Source organism: Macaca fascicularis, chromosome 8, assembly GCF_037993035.2.
Source record: "Macaca fascicularis isolate 582-1 chromosome 8, T2T-MFA8v1.1".
NCBI classification, from domain to species: domain Eukaryota; kingdom Metazoa; phylum Chordata; class Mammalia; order Primates; family Cercopithecidae; genus Macaca; species Macaca fascicularis.
In genome coordinates, this window is record NC_088382.1 from 8,554,549 (window position 1) to 8,573,035 (window position 18,487).

The 18,487-nt window shown below is 49.1% G+C and overlaps 1 protein-coding gene and 1 long non-coding RNA gene across 2 annotated transcripts in view; both read left to right on the forward strand.

Moving 5' to 3' along the window:
- DEFB108B (defensin beta 108B) overlaps positions 1-18,487 on the forward strand; it is an 875,574-nt gene that overhangs the window by 529,611 nt on the left and 327,476 nt on the right. The gene's annotated exons all lie outside the window — the stretch shown is intronic.
- On the forward strand, positions 347-16,549 carry LOC135964603 (uncharacterized). The gene is made up of 3 exons (XR_010577106.2): positions 347-506; positions 13,934-14,121; positions 14,860-16,549. It is a non-coding gene; the product is annotated as an uncharacterized lncRNA (long non-coding RNA).

Sequence of the window (18,487 nt, forward strand, 5' to 3'; positions counted from 1 at the left end):
CATCTCTAAAGCCCCCAACCAGAGTCCTCCAACCCACCCGAGAGGCTCGCGCACCAGCAACGCGGCCCCACCCGCAGGGACCTCGCCCACCTGTGGCTCTACCCCTGCCTCTGCGGCCTCCCCCACCGCTAGCGCGGCCCCCACCTACGACGACCCCCGCGTAGGTCCTCCTGCCCACACGTGTCCCCCCGTCAGCCCCTGCCCCTAGCCGTGCCCCTGCCCCTAGCCGCGCCCCAGCCCCAGCAGCCGCTCCAGTGCGCTCGGGCCCAGCCCATTGGCGCTGGGGCGGAGCAGGGGCGCTGGCCTGGCGGCGGTTCCGAGTCGGGCGTGCGCGGGCAGGGTTCCCACTGCCTGCTGCGCAGCCGGACTAGCGGCTGCCCTCGGCCTTCTCGCCATCGACGCGGACGACTCCCGGGCCCCCAAGGGCTCCTTGCGGAAGTTCCTGGAGCACCTCTCCGGGGCCCGCAAGGCCATCGGCGTGCTGACCAGCGGCGGGGATGTTCAAGGTGCGCGCGCCCCTACCGGCTGCGAGGGAGGGACGGACGGAGAAGGGGAGAACAGGGCGAAGTGGATGTGGCAACGGGGCAGAAGAGGGGGGAAGCGATGAGAGGACCCGGGGAAAGGTGGGTAAGCGATGGGAAGAACCGAGGAGACGAGCGGGGAAGCGATGGGGAGAACTGGGGAGAAGCCCGTGACCCGGAGCGGCAGGGGTACCTGCGGGGCGGCCTGAGCCGGCAAGGCAGCCCCAGGGTCCTTGCCGGCTGGGGCGGAGGAGGAAGGGACATGGCAGTAGGAACCTCCATCCGGGAGAGAGTGAGCTTTCCAACCCCTCCAATTTATGTTTTAAATTGAGCCTGGCAGAGGGGGTCGCCTGGAGCGCCCTCGGGGGTCGTTCTCCCTCAGAGCTGTAGGAAGGGGCCGGGCTTCCCTTCCGAAGCGTGGGTACAGCGCTATCACTTCCTAAGTGGCCCCCCGCCCCCTAACTCCGCCCCACGTCACCCCCCAGCATGTCGAGGAAGAAATGGCCAGGTCCCCGCGCGCCTGCTGTCGCCTCATGCCCCGCGCGGCGTGGGGGGGTCCCGGCTGGCGGCGGGGGTGCTCTGGGTTCCCGCCTGGCGTCTCCGAGGCGGTCCGGCAGCCCCTCGCTTTTCCGCTGGAAGAGTTTAAAAAAGGGTTTCCTGCGCTCGCATGTGCTGTCGCTTTTCGGCTCGTGACAAAACCGAAAACTAAAATGGGTCCCAGGCCCTCCCCGCCAGCCTCCGCGGACGGGAAGGACCAGGAAGCGGGGACTCCGGGACGTCAGCGGCGCCACGGCGCGGGCTCTGGGCTGCCCCTGCCCTGCAATGTAGAAGCGGCTCTCCAGGAGGGGCCCGAGTTTGGGCCCACGACGCGGGCGCGCCGGGAGGACATTTAACATTGACCGGCGGGAGGTGGTGGAGACTGCGTGCCCCAGGCCCTGGCTGCACGTGGGGGCGCCTGTGCCTGGACGGTGGAGCGCCCCGATCCTTGCAGCCCCTGGAGGGTAGATCTGCGCTTCCCAGGAGAACGCTACCTGGGAGCCTTAGCGATCGCGCCGGCTGGAGACGCGACGCGCCCCGAGCTGGGTTTTGATTTTTATTTTCCCGGTTCCTCGTGCCACAGATGCGTGGAAAGGCCCGGATGGCGGATTTCGTCCCATTTCGGGACCGCGCACTGCACAAGGATGGAGCTGGGATGGGCCCCCCGCCCACGGCCCCGGTGACCTTCCCTTCACCCTTGAGCGCGCGGGGCGGGAGCGGGTGCTGTAGGTTGGGGCGCTGTGGGCGCCGCCCCGCCCGCCGCGAGCGCCTACGTGATGCCCGGCCCGTCGCCTCCTTGCGCCCAGGCCGGGACATCAGTATGCCTGGCGCTCCGCGAGCCCGCAGCGCAGCCTCCCCAGGCCCAACGCCCCCCGCGGGAGACCCCGGTGGCACCGCCAGACCCCGCCCCGCAGCCCGACCCCCAGCGCCCCTGGGAAGTGCTCTGGCGTTAGCGTTCTAGTGAAAGGACCCCCCAGCATCAGCATTCCTCCTGTAGGGTTGGATTCTCAGAGAAAGAAAAGGTGATGCAGCAGACGCTGGGATTGGAGAAATTACCAGAGTGAAGTGGAAATAGCCTGGCCAGCATGACTTAAACCGGCCCGGAGATGTGCGAGTACAAATGGAACCGCCTGGGGTCGGGATAGGACCCAGAGTGGCTTCTCAGTCAAAGGCCTTCAGAAGCAGAGGGAACATCTTGAGTGACCTTACCCCGGCCGCGAAAGACAAGAAACCTTTGGCACGGGAAGAAGAACCGATCTCTGGAAGTCACCAGGGCGGGTGGAAGGTCAGGGGTTCAAGGTTATTTTGGAATTTAGGTGCTGTGCTTCCTGCACGGTGGCTCATGCTTGTCATTCCAGTGCATTTGGAGGCCGAGGCAGTAGGATCGCTTGAGCCCAGGAGTTCCAGAGCAGCCTGGACAACATAGTGAGACTCTGTGTCTACAAAAAATAAAAAAAGAAAGAAAAACACATTAAGATGCTGTATGTATTGGAAAATATTTATAGGTCATTCTTTTGAGCTCCATGTCCAAAAGCTTGCTAAAATGCTTGGGAGTTTGTGTACAGGCACGTGAGATTAGGACACATTGGCAGAATCGCGGTGTTCTCTGTTACCCTGGTTTTGCCACCTGGGAGGAGTTACACATATTGAAGGTTAGTAAGTCCATGCCTCTTCTCTTCTGGGGAAAAAGGTACTTTGGAAACCAATATTATGTGGGAACGTGGCTTGGTTGGTACAGCCTGGGCTTAATAGGAGACAGCTGCCCTCAGCTCTGCAGGTGGCCTCAAATACGGTGGCCTCGAGCCCACATGGGTCACACCTGGGCTGTCCCTGGGGAAGCCCGCCACGCCGGGTCACCTGGGCATTCTTTCCCTGGCAGAGCTGAAGTCACAATTTTTTTGTAGACTCTGTAAAGAGCTTTACCCTTCCGAGATATGATCTTGAACCTGTTGGAGCATTTGGACGCATTTCTTTTAAGGAAGTTCACCTCCAGATGTGCTCAGAGGGCCTGGTCTTAGCTGCCACAGATTTACAAATTCTTACAGTAAGTAGGTTATTCCTCGAGAATTTATCTGTTGTGCCCCCATTCTTTTTGCCATTTTATTCTGATTCTATATTAGTACTTGATTTTCCCTGACGTAGAAGACTATTGCCTGTAGCTAGAGATCAGAGAACACATTCCCATTCAAGTATTAACTTCAGGGGAATTATCTGTCAGATTGAAATTATGGTAAAATTCCATATATTAAAATGACCATAGCTACCATTTGTTGAAAATATTTTGTATACTAGGAGCTTTACCATTCTTATCTCCAAGCCTAGATACATGATCCCAAGAGAGGCATGCCCTCATTTTGGAAGTGGGGAGAAAGACTCACAAAGAAAAATAACTTAGGTAAGGGCATGAGGTGCGTACGTGATTGTGGTAGGAGCAAAACAGATCCTAATTCCAAATATTGTACTCTCCCTTAGACCATGAAGAGTACTTATGTCTGGCTCTGTCACCCAGGCTGGAGTGTAGTGGTGCCATCATAGCTCACTGCAGCCTCAAACTCCTGGGCTCAAGTGATCCTCCTGCCTCAGCCTTCTGAGTAGCAGGGAAGACAGGAATGCACCATCATGACCAGCTAATTGTTATTATTAATATTATTATTATTATTTCTGTAGAGACAGGATCTCACTATGCTGCTGAGACTGGCCTTGAACTCCTGGCCTCCTCTAGTGAGTCTCCTGCTTTGGCCTCCCAAAGAGCTGGGATTACAGACATGAGCCATCATGTCAGGCCTCCACCATGCTTTTCAGGGGCGTTTCTTAATCTAGTTAATGCTCAAAAGTGAGCAAAACCCAACTTGCTCAAAATTACAGATATTCTTTGGGTGATTTTGTGAGGGGAATGGAAAGTAACTTTTTATAGCGATAGGAGTCAAGGTGGCAAAAATCATATTAAGGCTTAATACCAATGCCATGGGCTGCTTTTCTTCCCCCAGTAGAGTTCATATTATTTAATTATAAGATAAAATTGAAAATCTCTTTCCTATATTCCTGACTCCCCAGGCCTTGAATGAAGAAAGTATTTCTCAGGCTAGTTTTTTTTTTTTTTCCCCCTACTTCTTCGGGTATCTTGTGTCTCAGGCTGTGGGTTTTTTTTTTTTTTTTTTCCCCTGCTTCTTTGGGTATCTTCTGTTGTCCCAAGACATGTCTGGAAACTTAAATTGATTTTCGCTCACCCTAAAATAAGCTCCGCAGCTCTGGATCACGGACTGACCATGACTAAGTGCCCACCGCCACGTCACGCTGTGCCACACACCAAGAGTGACTCATTGTCTTCGTCACAGGTTGTGGCTTCTGCAGGGCCTGATGCCTGATGGAGCTGAGTGTAGTGGGAAGTCCAGGTGCATCCTTAGGGTGGGCTGGATGCGAAAGCGGCGTCCTTTTTGCCTGTGGTGACATGAACATCAATACAGTATTTATAGAAAGTTCATGTAAATGGAGTAAGTATCAACCTTTCCAATCTTAGTGAGAATAGCTAGTGTTTAGTGACTCTCTGTTATGTGGCAGGCCCTGAGTGATGCTGGTCACTGACTTATCCCCACTTTACGCATGAGCAAGGGATGTCCGAGGTGTTCCAGCTTCCCTGAGTTCACAGAGCTCCGTGGTGTGGCCGGGCCCTGTGGCTGCAGCAGGGATGTTCAGGGCTGCGTGTAGCTGTGTCTTCGCTGGTGACTTTCCCGTGCCCAGCACCACGCCTGGCACTTGACAGGAACGCAAGCGTTTGCTGCCTGCCTCCCGCCTGGAATCTCCACTGAGGAGCAGGAAACCAGGGGTTCTAGCTGTCTTCTTCATTCGTGAAGTCCTTTAGAGGAATTCAACCATCTCTAATCAAAAGTACCCAACATCCTCAGGTCAATATGTATAAACTGTTAAGACTTCGAGATTAGTACCTTAAAACCGGTCAGAAGTGTGAAGTTTCAACTGATTGGACATGCATTAAGTCAATGACACACATATTTATTGGACACCAGGCTTGAGCCCCACGTGGGCACCTTTGGTGTCTGAAGCAATATTCCTTGGGTGGTTTTGTGAGGGCAACAGAAAATGACTTTTTATAGAGATAGGAGTCAAGATGGCAAAAATGATATGAAGGCTTAGTACCAATGTGATGGGCTGCTTTTCTTCCCCCAGTAGAGTTCATATTATTTAATTTTAAGATAAAATGGAAAATCTCTGAAGCAATGCTTCGGAGCCCAGTAGGATGGAAGGGGAAACTGAGAACAGTGCCATTTCGCCTCACACAGCTCCGGCGCCCCTCACCATCCTGTGCACACACATTCTTCAATGGGATCTTTTCAGTGTAAAGTGCAGTAATTGATTTTGCAGAAATTACTGGGTCTGGAAGGCAGATGATGAGTGATAGTGTCACCCCGTGGCACAGTGGGAGATTTGTGTGATGGCATCATTTTCTATGAATGCAGACCGCTTTGTGTGCCATACTCGGAAGACCCTTCGCTAGACATTTTGTCATCTTTCAAAAGAAGCATGTTTTCCCTCTTGGTTACAGAAAACTAAAAGCTTTTGATACAGGACTCCGACCTTTTATCAGGGAGAATCGGGGCTCTTTAAATAACCTCTACCAATCGGATGGGCCGTCAGAAACAATTAAAATTAGAAAGATGAAGATACGGGCCGGGCGCGGTGGCTCAAGCCTGTAATCCCAGCACTTTGGGAGGCCGAGACGGGCGGATCACGAGTTCAGGAGATCGAGACCATCCTGGCTAACACGGTGAAACCCCGTCTCTACTAAAATACAAAAAAAATTAGCCGGGCGAGGTGGCGGGCGCCTGTAGTCCCAGCTACTCGGGAGGCTGAGGCAGGAGAATGGCGTGAACCCGGGAGGCGGGGCTTGCAGTGAGCTGAGATCCGGCCATTGCACTCCAGCCTGGGCAACAGAGCTAGACTCCGTCTCAAAAAAAAAAAAAAAAAAAAAAGAAAGAAAGAAAAATGAAGATACGGTAACAACGTGGTCAGGGCAAACGTCAGGATACCAGATTGCAAGTTCACAGTTGCCTTTCTGCTAAGAACGTGCGGGTGAATATGGAACAGAGGGCCATGTGTCAGTAGTTGGGTTGCGTTTTGTGTTTCTTTTCTACAAGCCCTTTCTGGTGTTGTATTTGTGTTTATTAGAGAGTAGCTGCCCAGAGGCTGCCGTTTCCCTCCCCACTCCTCGGTTCTCTCCATCTTCACCCCCAACTCCCAGTCCTTTGTTTGGAATTGCAGTCATTGTGCTTGTCAGGATGGAAGAGGCAGCCAGACACATGGCAGACCAGAGCACTGAGAGGCAGAGACTTATTTTCTATAAATCCTGCCCTGGCCTTGCTGTCTCGAGTGCTGAGATAGGGTCTCGGTGTTTTCCTCTGCAGAATGGAGGCATCACTCGTTCTCTGTCTTCTCTCCCTGTCTCTTTCTTCACTCCCCTCTTCCCTAACACACATCTACAGTGAAAGTCTTCAGGAGCCAAAAGAGAAAAGGCTGGACTATGCTGGACCCCCCAACCCCAGGGCCCATTTGCTATCTTCCCAGCTTCCGTGTGCCCAGAGCCGCCTGGGGGAGCCTTCGGAGGTGCAGATCCTGACTGTGTGGGTCTGAGTGAGGCTCTGACTCTCATGGGGAGGGGGAGGGCGCCGGTGCTGCGGGTCCCCCTGGGGCTAGTGGGGTGGTTTGCAAATCGTGCAGATAAGCTTCTCCACTTCTCCAGGTTTCTCCAACATGAGATGCTCCCAAGAGTCCTTTGGGATTGTTTTCTGACTTTGACCAGGATTTTGACGGAGAAGATTCGTTAATATAGGACCCCTTGTCTTAACGTACATATGTAAATGATCTGATCTGAAGTTTTCTGAATGGAAAATGATTGAAAGGTTGGCATCCAGTAGCCTCGGGGAGTCATTCCTTCATATCTTTTCAGCTGTGTCTTACTACAATTAAGATTTTCTTTCTGTGTGTGTGGGGTTTTTTCAGATGGAGTTTCCCTCTGTTGCCCAGCTGGAGTGCAGTGTCTTGATCTGGGCTCACTGCAACCTCTACCTCCCGGGTTCAAGCGATTTTCCTGTCCCAGCCTCCCAAGTAGCTGGGATTACAGACTTGCACCACCATGCCCACCTGGGTTTTTTCTGTGTGTGTGTGTGTGTGTGTGTGTGTGTGTGTGTGTGTGTGTGTGAATGTGTATCTTTAGTAGAGATGGGGTTTCACCGTGTTGGTCAGGCTGATCTCAAACTCCTGACCTCAAGTGATCCACCCACCTTGGCCTCCCAAAATGCTGGGATTACAGGCTTGAGGCACCACACCTAGCCTTATTACTGTGTTTCTGTAATCATTTCACACATTAACGGACCACCTTCAGTGAGTCAGGGCAGGTTTTAGGCAAAAGAACCAAGCCCTTTATGCCCCTGGAGCTCTCACTCCTGCGGTGAGGCGGGTACAATGTGCCTGTAGCTGGACCTGAGAAGAAAAGTTCCTGTCTTATGAAAGGGCCCAGGGGAGCCTCTAGTTGGGGCCCTTTGACCTGACCCCACGGTGAGGGAGGAGTCGGTAGAGGAGGGTGGCCCAGAGGAGGACCTTGGATTTGCCTTAGGGGAACTGGGAAGCAGGTGGAGGGAAGCCGACTGACTGGGAAGCAGACTGACTGTCTCCGATAAGGGTGGCTCTGTGGAGAGGAGAGGACAGGAGGGGAGGTCATGAGTTTAGGGTCTCACAAGGAGCGGCCACAGATGAAAGCTTATGGGGTGGGGCATGTGGCAGGGCAGCCCTATGCCCACAGACACACCCTGCCGAGGAGACCCAGGGACTTGAGTGTGTTGGGGCGGCGGGTAAATGGGCACTCAGCTATTACCGCTGGAAGGCAGAGCGTGTGAGCTGCGGCAGACACAGGCTGGTGGGGTAAAAGGAGAGTCTTCACAGCAGTGCTTAGAATAGTAGAAAGTGGGAAAACCAGCAAAAACCTATCAATAGGAGATTAATGAATCCATTATGGCACCTGGAATGGAAGGAATTTTTGTCAGCGTTTAATAAGGAGCTTTGTGCTGGTCGAAAGTCAGGAGGTGCACAGTACACTCAAGGGCGGTATTGAAGAGCCGATTCCAGAGCAGCTCTGCACAGCAGATCCCCCTGGGGCCAGAGGGGCCGTTTGCAAATCCAAGCAGATCCGCTTCTTGGAGGTTTCTCCAACGGGAGCATCTCCCAGGATTGGGGCCTGTGTGGGTGGCTTGTGTTATTTATGCAATTTTAAATGATCTAGTTGCCACATTAAAGAAAGGCGGGCCGGGAGAGGGGGACACTGGGTGCCATGACTCACGCCTGTAATCCCAGCACTTCGGGAGCCCAAGGCAGGTGGATCACTTGAGCCCAGGAGTTTGAGGCCAGCCTGGGCAACATGGAGAGACTCAGTCTCTACAGAAAATACAAAACAATTATTCGGATGTGGCGGTGCACACCTACAGTCCCAGCCCCGTGGGAGATTGAGGTGGGAGGATTGCCTGAGCCCAGGAGTTGGAGGCTGCAGTGAGCTGTGACTGTACAGGTTCACTCCAGCCTGGGCAACAGAGAGAGACCCTATCTAAAAAAAAAAAAAAAAAAAAAAGGAAAAAAAAAAACACTTTTATATTCAGCCAACTATTTTGATAACAATCAGTTATTGTGTTGATTATTAATATTTTATACTGTTTTCCATACTAAGTCTTTGAAATCCATTGTGTAAAGAATCTTAAAGTACATCTCCATGTGGACAGGATGCACTTGGCCAGCGACTCCTCTGAGGGACAGTGTGGTCACGACGATGGGTGGCGTGTCCTGCCTGTATGTAGAAGGTCCCCGTGTGGGTGTTTCTGCGAAGGCCCTGAGGGATGTGCAAGGGAGGGCCGACACCGTCCCAGCCACACAGAGGGCTCTCCGATTGTCAATGGCAGCCCTTCCTCCTCCCCACCCTCTTAACACCCCCCACCCCACTTGTTATTTTTCTCCTCAGTGCTTATGGCCATCCACCCCTGGGCATCATGCATTTGTTCACTGTGTTTCTTGCTTTCGGGTCTCTCCTGATTGGAACAAGCTCCGCCAGAACCATTTTGTCACGGATGCATCCACATAGCACCCGGCAGCGATGGCATTTGGAGCACCTGAGGTGGACAGTGGGCCGGTGGTTGAGTGAAGAGCCCTACAGATTTATCTCAAGCCCTCCCCTGACCCTACCGGAAGACACGGTGGTCTGCACAGTCCAGATAGTCAGAGAGGCCCCCGGCTCGATGACTTTGACTCGGCGGGGGTGGGGAGGGGGGAACAGCACGTTGACAGAATCCCCCCTTGGTATCCCACCTCCCCATGCCTACCTAATCCCTACATTGTCAAAGGAGAGACCCCTAGAAGGAGCTTTGGCAGCAGGAGTGAGATCAGCGCAGTGCAAGCTCATTTTCTGACAAACCAGTGGCAGCAGTCAGCAAACTGACTTTATTTCTCAAAAAGAATGTATGCATCGAAATTAACAAGTGAGTGATCAGCAGTGTGGGAAAATTCAGGAAAAGCAGTTCAGTGCTGTGAGAGAGGGCGAGGTAGGGAGCTTTAGTACTCCAGACAACGGAGGAGGTAAAAGGATAGACCGAGATTATTTCATTAGATTTCATCTATTCTTACTTTTTTTTTTTTTTTTTTGAGACGGAATCTCGCTCTGTTACCCAGGCTGGAGTGCAGTGGCGGAATCTCGGCTCACTGTAACCTCCGCCTCCCGGCTTCAAGCGATTCTCTTGCCTAAGCCTCCCAAGTAGCTGGGACTACAGGCGCACGCCACCACGCCCGGCTCAATTTTCTTTGTATTTTTAGTAGAGACGGGTTTCACCCTGTTAGCCAGGATGGTCTCAATCTCCTGACCTCGTGATTTGCCTGCCTTGGCCTCCCAAAGCCCTGGGATTATAGGCATGAGCCATCACGGCCAGCCTATTCCTTACTTTTTTTTTTTTTTAAATAGAGTTTAGATTTTATCAGAGCAGAATCCCAGGAAACTGAGATTTGTAAACTGGGAAATCCAGCTCCTCCAAGTAGCCAGGAAATAAGGGTGACCTCAGTCATTCTTGCTAGGCGCTGGTGTGGGCCGGGGATGACTCTGACTCAAGGAAGAAGCGGTCTTGTGACTGTCTTACCGGCACTGTGGTTTAGTAAGAAGCTGTTAAAAAGTATGTCATATGAAGAAAGTGGTTTAATAACTGGTCAGAGTAATGACCACGTATTTCCTATGTAACCACTCCCGCGTTATCTCCAACTTTATCTTTGGTTCTCATGACAAGATTATCACTTCCCTGAAAACTGGGGTTTTAGCAAATGACGAAGAGGTGTTTTTCCAAATGGTAATGTTCTTCTTTGGTGGGAAGATGTTTTCTCCTGGAAATCCTTAGGAAAGTTATTCGGTTCTTGGGTTGGGCTCCCAAAACCCAACGAAGTTTGGTGCTGCGGTTCGTTTTTACTCTGCACAGGAGTCTCCTGGGGTCACCTTGTGTATCATGTCCAGCCTTTTTTTTTTTTTTTTTTTTTTTTTCAGACGGTGTCTCGCTGTGTCACCCAGGCTGCAGTGCGGGTGGTGCAATCTCCGCTCACTGCCAGCTCCTCCTCCCGGGCTCACGCCATTCTCCTGCCTCAGCCTCCTGAGTAGCTGGGACTGCAGGCGTCTGCCACCACGCCCGGCTAATTTTTGTATTTTTAGTAGAGATAGAGTTTCACCATGTTGGTTAAGCTGGTCTTGAACTCCTGACCTCAGGTGATCTCCCCACCTCGGCCTCCCAAAATGCTGGAATTACAGGCATGAGCTACCACGCCCAGTGGGCTAATTTTTAAGTTTTACAGATGGGTTCTCACTGTTACCCATGCTGGTCTCAAACTCCTGGCCTCAAGCAATCCTCCCATCTTGGCCTCCCAAACTGCTTGGATTTGCAGGCATGAGCCACCACACCTAGCCAAACATTGATCTTTCATTTTAAACTTCATCTAGAGATGTGACAAAAACCAAATGAGGTATCTGTTAAAATACTTTATAACCCTAGTACAGTAATAGAGTAATCCAACTGACAATTTCACAAAGCTCAATTTTTGTTAACAAGTTCAAGGTTATACATGTTAATAAAGATAACATTTATTCAACCAGAGGAAAAAGGTTACAATGACAGAATTTATCTTTTTCTTTGTTATGTTGCCTGAGCTATGGTTAAGGTTTGGGGAACTAGTATCTTAAAGAACCTTCAGAAATGTCTCATTCTAGAATTTAGAAACAAACTTTACACTCTCGGGGTTGAGAGAATCCAGGAGCAATCACCACCCCTAGTGTCCAGATGCTACTCTCCAAAGGCCCTTCCCCACTAGCCACAGAAATCAGAGCTCCCTGGGAAACAGACAGTTGAGCCTCTGGAGCAGGGAGGGCCTGGCTGTGCATGCTTTAGGGAGGTGGGAGTGGGGGCGTAGAAACCAAAGAAGTGAGACCAAAATGGGCCAACAGCTAGGGCAAATGTGGGCATAAAACTAAATTCCATCTGATCACATAGTCTCAAATATGTACGTGTACAGAAATATTTCTGTGAGGTCACAGGGGTACTAAAAAACAAAACAAAAGACGGGGAGGGGGGGAAGAAGAAAAGAAAGAACTCTCTTCCCCATGTTGGGCGCAGTGGCTTACACCTGTAATCCCAGCACTTTGGGAGGTCAAGGTGGGCAGATTGTTTGAACTCAGGAGATCGAGACCAGCCTGGGCACCACGGCGAGACTCTGTCTCTACAAAAAAAATAGAAGCACTGGCTGGGCATGGTGGTGCACACCTGTAGTCCCAGCTACTCAGGAGGCTGAGGTGGCTCAGGAGGCTGAGGCTACAGTAAGCTAAGACCATGCCACTGTACTCCAGCCTGGGGGACAGAACCAGACCCTGTCTTTAAAAAAAAAAAAAAAAAGACAGCCTCTTCTGTCATCATTAGAGGTAGTTCCTGCACCACCCTAACTCCTCCTCAAACTGGACTTCCCAGGGAGAGCAGCCGCCCCTGCCTTTTCCACAGAACCATATTTCAAGATAACCCGACAGCCCCAGCTGATGTGGAGCTCTTCTTTGAAGAAGTCCAGCAAACGAATGAAGAATTACAGAATTTGAAAACTTCACAAACTCTAATAAATGATTCAGGCAATAATCCTCAATGAACATGAAAACCATTAATAGGTGTATGAGGAACTCATTATCACAGGACACCAGAAACTCAAGTGCACCAGCTACTCCGTGGCTGAAGGGAGAAAGCAGATCTTCACAAGACAGTGGCCGACTCTCAGCATGCACCCCGCTGGCGTGAGACCCCCAGTGGAGGCAAGCAGGCCTCACAGGAAGGTAGGATGTGGCCATCTATGCAGAGCTCCCCACGAGGGACTCTGCTTCAAAAGGCGCAGCCTGACTCAAACTAAGTCTTTGGATCTAAGTTCCAGTTCTCAGGAAACACAGGAACATGGCACCCAACACCACACAGGAGCAGCCAGGACACCTGGAAAGTGAGAGCGTCCGGAGGAAACCCGGCCTGCACACTCCTCTGCCGTCCGAGAGGGGGCCCGGGAGAGACCCGGGCTGAGCAGCTGTGATCTGTGGGACCCTGTGCAACAAACACTTTGAGGCCAACTAGAAAATTTGAATATGGAATAAGAAATAGGCAGTTTTAAGAAAGTATGGTTTATTCTATTAAAACTGAAAATGGCATTAGCTCATGTAAGAAAGAATCCTCATGTTTTAGGGTCACAAATTCAAATATTTAGGGGTAAATGATGACATTTATAATTTACTTCCAAAAACTTCACAAGGAAAAGGATATCTATTATGTGATAAGTGTTTAGGGGCTCATTATCCTAGTCTACTTTTCAGTATGCTTGAAAGTTTTCATAATTCTTTTTACTAAAATAATGTTGCAAATATGTTTTTACATTATCATTTATATGTAAATTATTAGTGTTTTATATAATACATATAACTATATTATTATGATAATGACCTTATATTAGTGACATAAGAAACAAGCGATGAATCAGAAAGTGAGGATGTAATTAAGGTTCTGTGACTGCGTCCACTATCAGAAGAGCACTTCTCCGTGCCAAGGACAGGCTCGAAGCTTCACACACCCTGGGTCGGAGTGGGCACCATCCATGCACCCCCACTCTCCATGCAACAAAGCTGGAAGTGAGGCAAGAAGCTGGGGGCCAGGACCCTTCTCTAGGGTTCTCTAAACACCGTGTTTGTAACCACCATGCTGAGCCCACTGAAGACTATCACTGTAAATGTCCAAAATCAATGTCCAAGTAAGATAGGCAAACTTAGGCCAAGAATCTTACCTACACTTAGATATTTCTTAAGCATCGCTAAATGTGAGAGAAGCCATGTCATGAAAATGTAAGAACACAAACAAGTCAACTTTTCACAATCCACCATCAAACTTTTCCAACAAAATATTACCTAGCATTGCTTGGGTGATCGTGAGTGGCATGAAATTGCTTAAGCTGCTCCCACGTAAGCTCCAGGATGCACAGTGGGTCACCCCCAGAGACCACTGAGTATATGTGGTGGGGAAGTAGTCTGTTTTGAAGGTGCTGGGAGAATATCCTCTCATTGTCTGTCTTGAAATGTGAAGTAAATAAATAAGAATATGTACATATAAACTAATACACACACACTACATTACTTACAATATAGCCAATCGATCACATTGTGGTGCATATGTCTGTAATACTCTGCAAATAAAACTGTTTTAAAGGTAAAAAAAAAAAAAAAAAAAAAAAAGACACCCCTGCAGGCATTGTTTAACACTGTATTCAATCACTCATCACCCATGCAACAGGACCCAAGGATTGAGAACAATGGACTTTTTGATGTGTGTTGCAACAAACTCATAGCCGAGGGCTGTAAACCGGAGGGATCACCAGGTCTGCCTACCAGTCACCAGGCAAGTGGGGAGAAGCTGTCACCCCAACTTGAGTTTCAAGAAGACTCCTTGGAAGAAAAGACCACCAAATTGAGAATGAAAAGGTAAGAAATAGTTCACCAGCTGAGGGGGGCTACAGAAATCAGAGAGCAGGCCACCTGTGAGCCTCACGTACACCAGCACAGGCAGGTTGTCAAGGTCACAAGGGGACATGAAGACATGGGCCCAGGACAGCAGCTCTTAATCCAAAATGGTCTCAAGACTCCTTTACACCCTGAAAAATTAACCCATTTATGCCTGAGGTTGCAATTTTTTTTGTAAAAATCAGACCTTGGCAATGACCTTGAGCTGTAGGATATAAATAACTCCCACAAGCTTAGGATTCCAATAATGGAACACTAGGCACAAATGGGTTTTAATGAGGACCCAAACAGCTTTTGATTATGTAGGCTTTTTTTGCCTGTGTAGGTACCTGTGTGTGTTTATATAATTTTTCTATATTCTAAATTAAAGTTGATTAAAAAATTAAAGTATTAAAAAATACTTATGCATTAAGGTAAGCCATCATTACATGTTAATATAAATATGTTTGAAAAATACTTCTCATAACAAAGTAAAACACTGACTACTTAGAGTGATGCTGTGTTGCCTTTTTTGCAAATCTCTGTAGTGTCTGGCTCAGAGGTGAAGCTGGACTCCCTCATCTGCTCTGTATCCAGCTTGCTGTGTGTCACACACCTCGCCACGCAGCCTCTAGAAAGTACACCATGTGCTTGGGCAAGAATGAGTGTAAAAGACAATGTGTTGATAGTGGTATGAAAATAGCTTTTCTCTCGCTGCAGATCATACACGGGGGTCGTCAGACATGGTCTGAGACCTGCTGCGAAGAACAGCAGCCTGGCCCTGCTACCCCCTGGCTTCTGCTCACAGCACTGACCCCAGCTAATCCAAGAACATGTCACCTATAATGAGGATATTGAAGAAAAATCAACCATCTTCCAGATGTGTCTATATCATGATACGGTACATGGGTAAGGTAAGCTGAACACAACATAAAAAAGAAAACTTACAAATGCTCCCTTCATCTCGTTAAAGATGACTCCTTTAAAGACCAAGGGCATCTGGGGGTCGCTGGGGTTCTCATATTCCAGGCGCCATCCTTCCTGCCTGAGGACAAATAATAATAAGCTGACAGTGACTCAAATACTAAAGTCTGTATCAACTAGTTAATCACTCATGACATACCAGAAATCCAGCTCACGTAAACCTGGGAAAAAGGTCTCATCCAAATACACTGAGAGGAGATTCTGAAAGTCCTTGGGATTTTGTGTGGAAAATGGATACAGAGTATAATCACTAGCTCGGTAAAAATGAAAAGTGAAATTGTAAAATTTAACAGATTTCTACTAAAATTATTGAATCTTAAGCCTCATTTCCCCTTTGTCTTAGGACAGTAAGTTGTAGCTATTCTTGAGATGGGGCAGTGGCTCCATGCTCTGGCCCCCGACCCCAGCAGCCATCCCAGCTCATCGCCCTGAGTGCCGGCTTTCCCATCTCATCTCAGGATCTGCACTGGACGGGCACCAGGTCTTTCTTCAGCGAACATCTAAACTCTCTCAAGTGTCTCCAGAGACTTTCACATGTCTACAAAGATGACCTCATTCTGTAAGAGCATGGATTTAACTTGCTCTACGATGTCACTCCTTCACAGAGTGCACTGTTCATCGTCACCCTATTCACTAGCGTCAGTCTTACTAAAAGTCAAACATCAATGTTAGTGGTAACTCTGGAGGCCTGGCATTGTAGCGATATCCCCAGGAGAAAATTGTTTTGAACCTTTCTGGGAAAAGTTCACGTACGTTTTATTCAAACACTAGTTTTTATAACCTCGCTACCATGTGACTTTCCTGAAGGATGAAATTTCTGACGTCCTTCAAGTAGAGAGAGAGAAAAATTTTTCTAGAACATTAATTGCCCACTCCTCTCATCCCTTCTCAGAAACTAACTGAATTCCAGTGGGTGTGCCTGGCAATCCCAAACACGGTTTTCCCTTCAGGATGCTGGTCTTACCTGTGAAGGCGTTCATGCACGTGGAGAGGGACCGGTTCAACATTTTGAAGAAAGGGTCTCTGCACGGATATTTCCGAGACCCACAAAGGATGGTATGCTCAAGAATGTGAGGAACACCGGTGCTGTCCATGGGAGTGGTGCCGAACTGCACGCTAGGGAAGAAGGAATGGCATGCCAGGGAAGGGAGAGGAACAGAACGCTAGGCAAGGAGAATGACTAGAATACAAAACGTTCATCTAAGTGCTGCGGACACAGTTCCCAGATGCATCATCACCTCAGGCTACTAGAAATCATCATTCTGACACCACAATCCTCCAACACGGGGTTTCCCAACTCTAATGTAAATCATTGATTCAGACTAAAAATTGTATTTTGATGAGATTGTAAGTCCGTGTAAGCTTTTCCTTATTTTTCAAGATGCTCTGTCAATAAAAATACTAGTGAGATGATATTTAAACCACGTAACATACAGTCAGTGCTTTAAACCAAGCTTGTCTAACCCACAGCCTGCAGTCCACATGCTCAGGATGGCTTGGAATGCATCCCAACACAATCCCTACACTTTCTTAAAACATTGAGGTCCTCTATTTATTTTTTTTTAGCTCATCAACTGTCCTTAGTGTTAGTGTATTTAGTGTGTGGCCTGAGACAGTTGTTCTTCTAATGTGGCACAGGGAAGCCAAAAGATTGGACATCCCTGATTTAAATAAAACGTTCAAGACCATGTTCTTACAATGCACCACATACCTGAACAGATTATTCGTGTCTTCTCTGGCCAGGTGTAAATACTTGGCTCCTCTGTCATCGTGGCTGAGCTTCATGGCCGTCAGGAACAGCTCGGGAACAGATGTCACCTGAGTTAACCAGAAAAACATGAGCAGTTAAATGTAGACAAAATATCCTGTGAAATGGTGACCTTCAACACACTGAGAAAACTGGCTTTTCTGCCTGAAATTAGATGATGCCGGGAAGCCAGTACTTCAGAGCTGGATAGAACAGAACCATCCTGTCCAAGTCCCTTATCCTACAAACAAGGAAAGTAAGACCTAAAAAAGGCAGATGAGAATGTGTGTGTATATATGTATATTTTTGAGTGCTTATTACTGGCTAGGTATTTTCCATTTTTTTATTTTTTAAATTTTTTATTCTTTTTTGGCTAGGCATTTTCTAATCATGTCACATAGAATCCTGTGACGGAGGTATTCTCATCCTCATTTACAGATGAAAAAACTGAGGCTCAGGGTGATGAAGCAAGCTGCCCGAATCAGAGCCAGGATTCGCCCTGGTGTCTGCCCTTCCCACGGTACTGTGCTGCACCTAAGTCCTAAGTAACACAGCACCCTTTCCAACACCTGCTGAGTGCCTCCTGCTTTTGTGTTCTGCACCTCAGTAACACAGCACCCCTTCCAACATCGGCTGTGTGCCTCCTGTTTCTGTGCATATAATCTCCTGTAGTGCGAAGCACGGGCCTGCAGGACGGGCAATGCTGGAGTGGGCTAGCCGGCGACAGCGGGGAGACGGTCCAGGATCAGTCTTTGCTTCTCCTAGTTTGGGATGGATTCTCGGTGGTAGCTGTAAGCACAAAGCTGGTGCTTCCAGAACAGCTGGAGGGGCTGGGAGGATAGAAATGCCCCCCAAAAAGATGAAAGACTCCCCACTCCTGGGGCAGGGTGGAAGATCTTCTCCTACCTTAGGCAAGCCTCCTGGTAAGTGTCCATACTCCTCGGTATGAAAGAAACTGTCTTCTCTTCCAGTCAGGCCAGCCGGCCCTCTCCCTCAATCACATACCACGTCCCTGTGATCACCATGCCACTTGCCACTCCCTCCGTCCAGGTGCCATGAGTCACCTGGCCAAGCGCACACAGCAAGTCATTGGCAGAGGTGAGACCTCGGATCTCCTCAGCCCAATCTAGGGAGCCTGCCATCCAACAGTCATGCATAAGCGGCCCACTACGACCTGCATCATCTACCGCTGTTAAATTACTTGTTTCCAAGCTTACCGTACTTTGTATCAGATGATCAATGCATTTAAAATCAGCAGATACAGTGAGATGTCTGCTTTCTAATAATATATAGCTTTAATAATAATAGCGTTCATGGTAGCTATTTCTCAAACAAGAAACATGACTTATCGTAAGTTTCTATGGCTGGACGCAGTGGCTCACACCTTTAATCCCAGCACTTTGGAAGGCCAAGGTGATATGGTTTGGCCTCGTCCCCACCCAAATCTCATCTTGAATTGTAGTTCCCATAATCCCCACATGTTGTGGGAGGGACCTGGTAGGAGGTAATTGAATCATGAGGGCGGTTCCCCCATGTTATTCTCATGACAGTGAGTATGTTCTCACGAGATCTGACGGTTTTATAAGGGGCTTCCCCCTTCACTTGTCATTCTCTTCC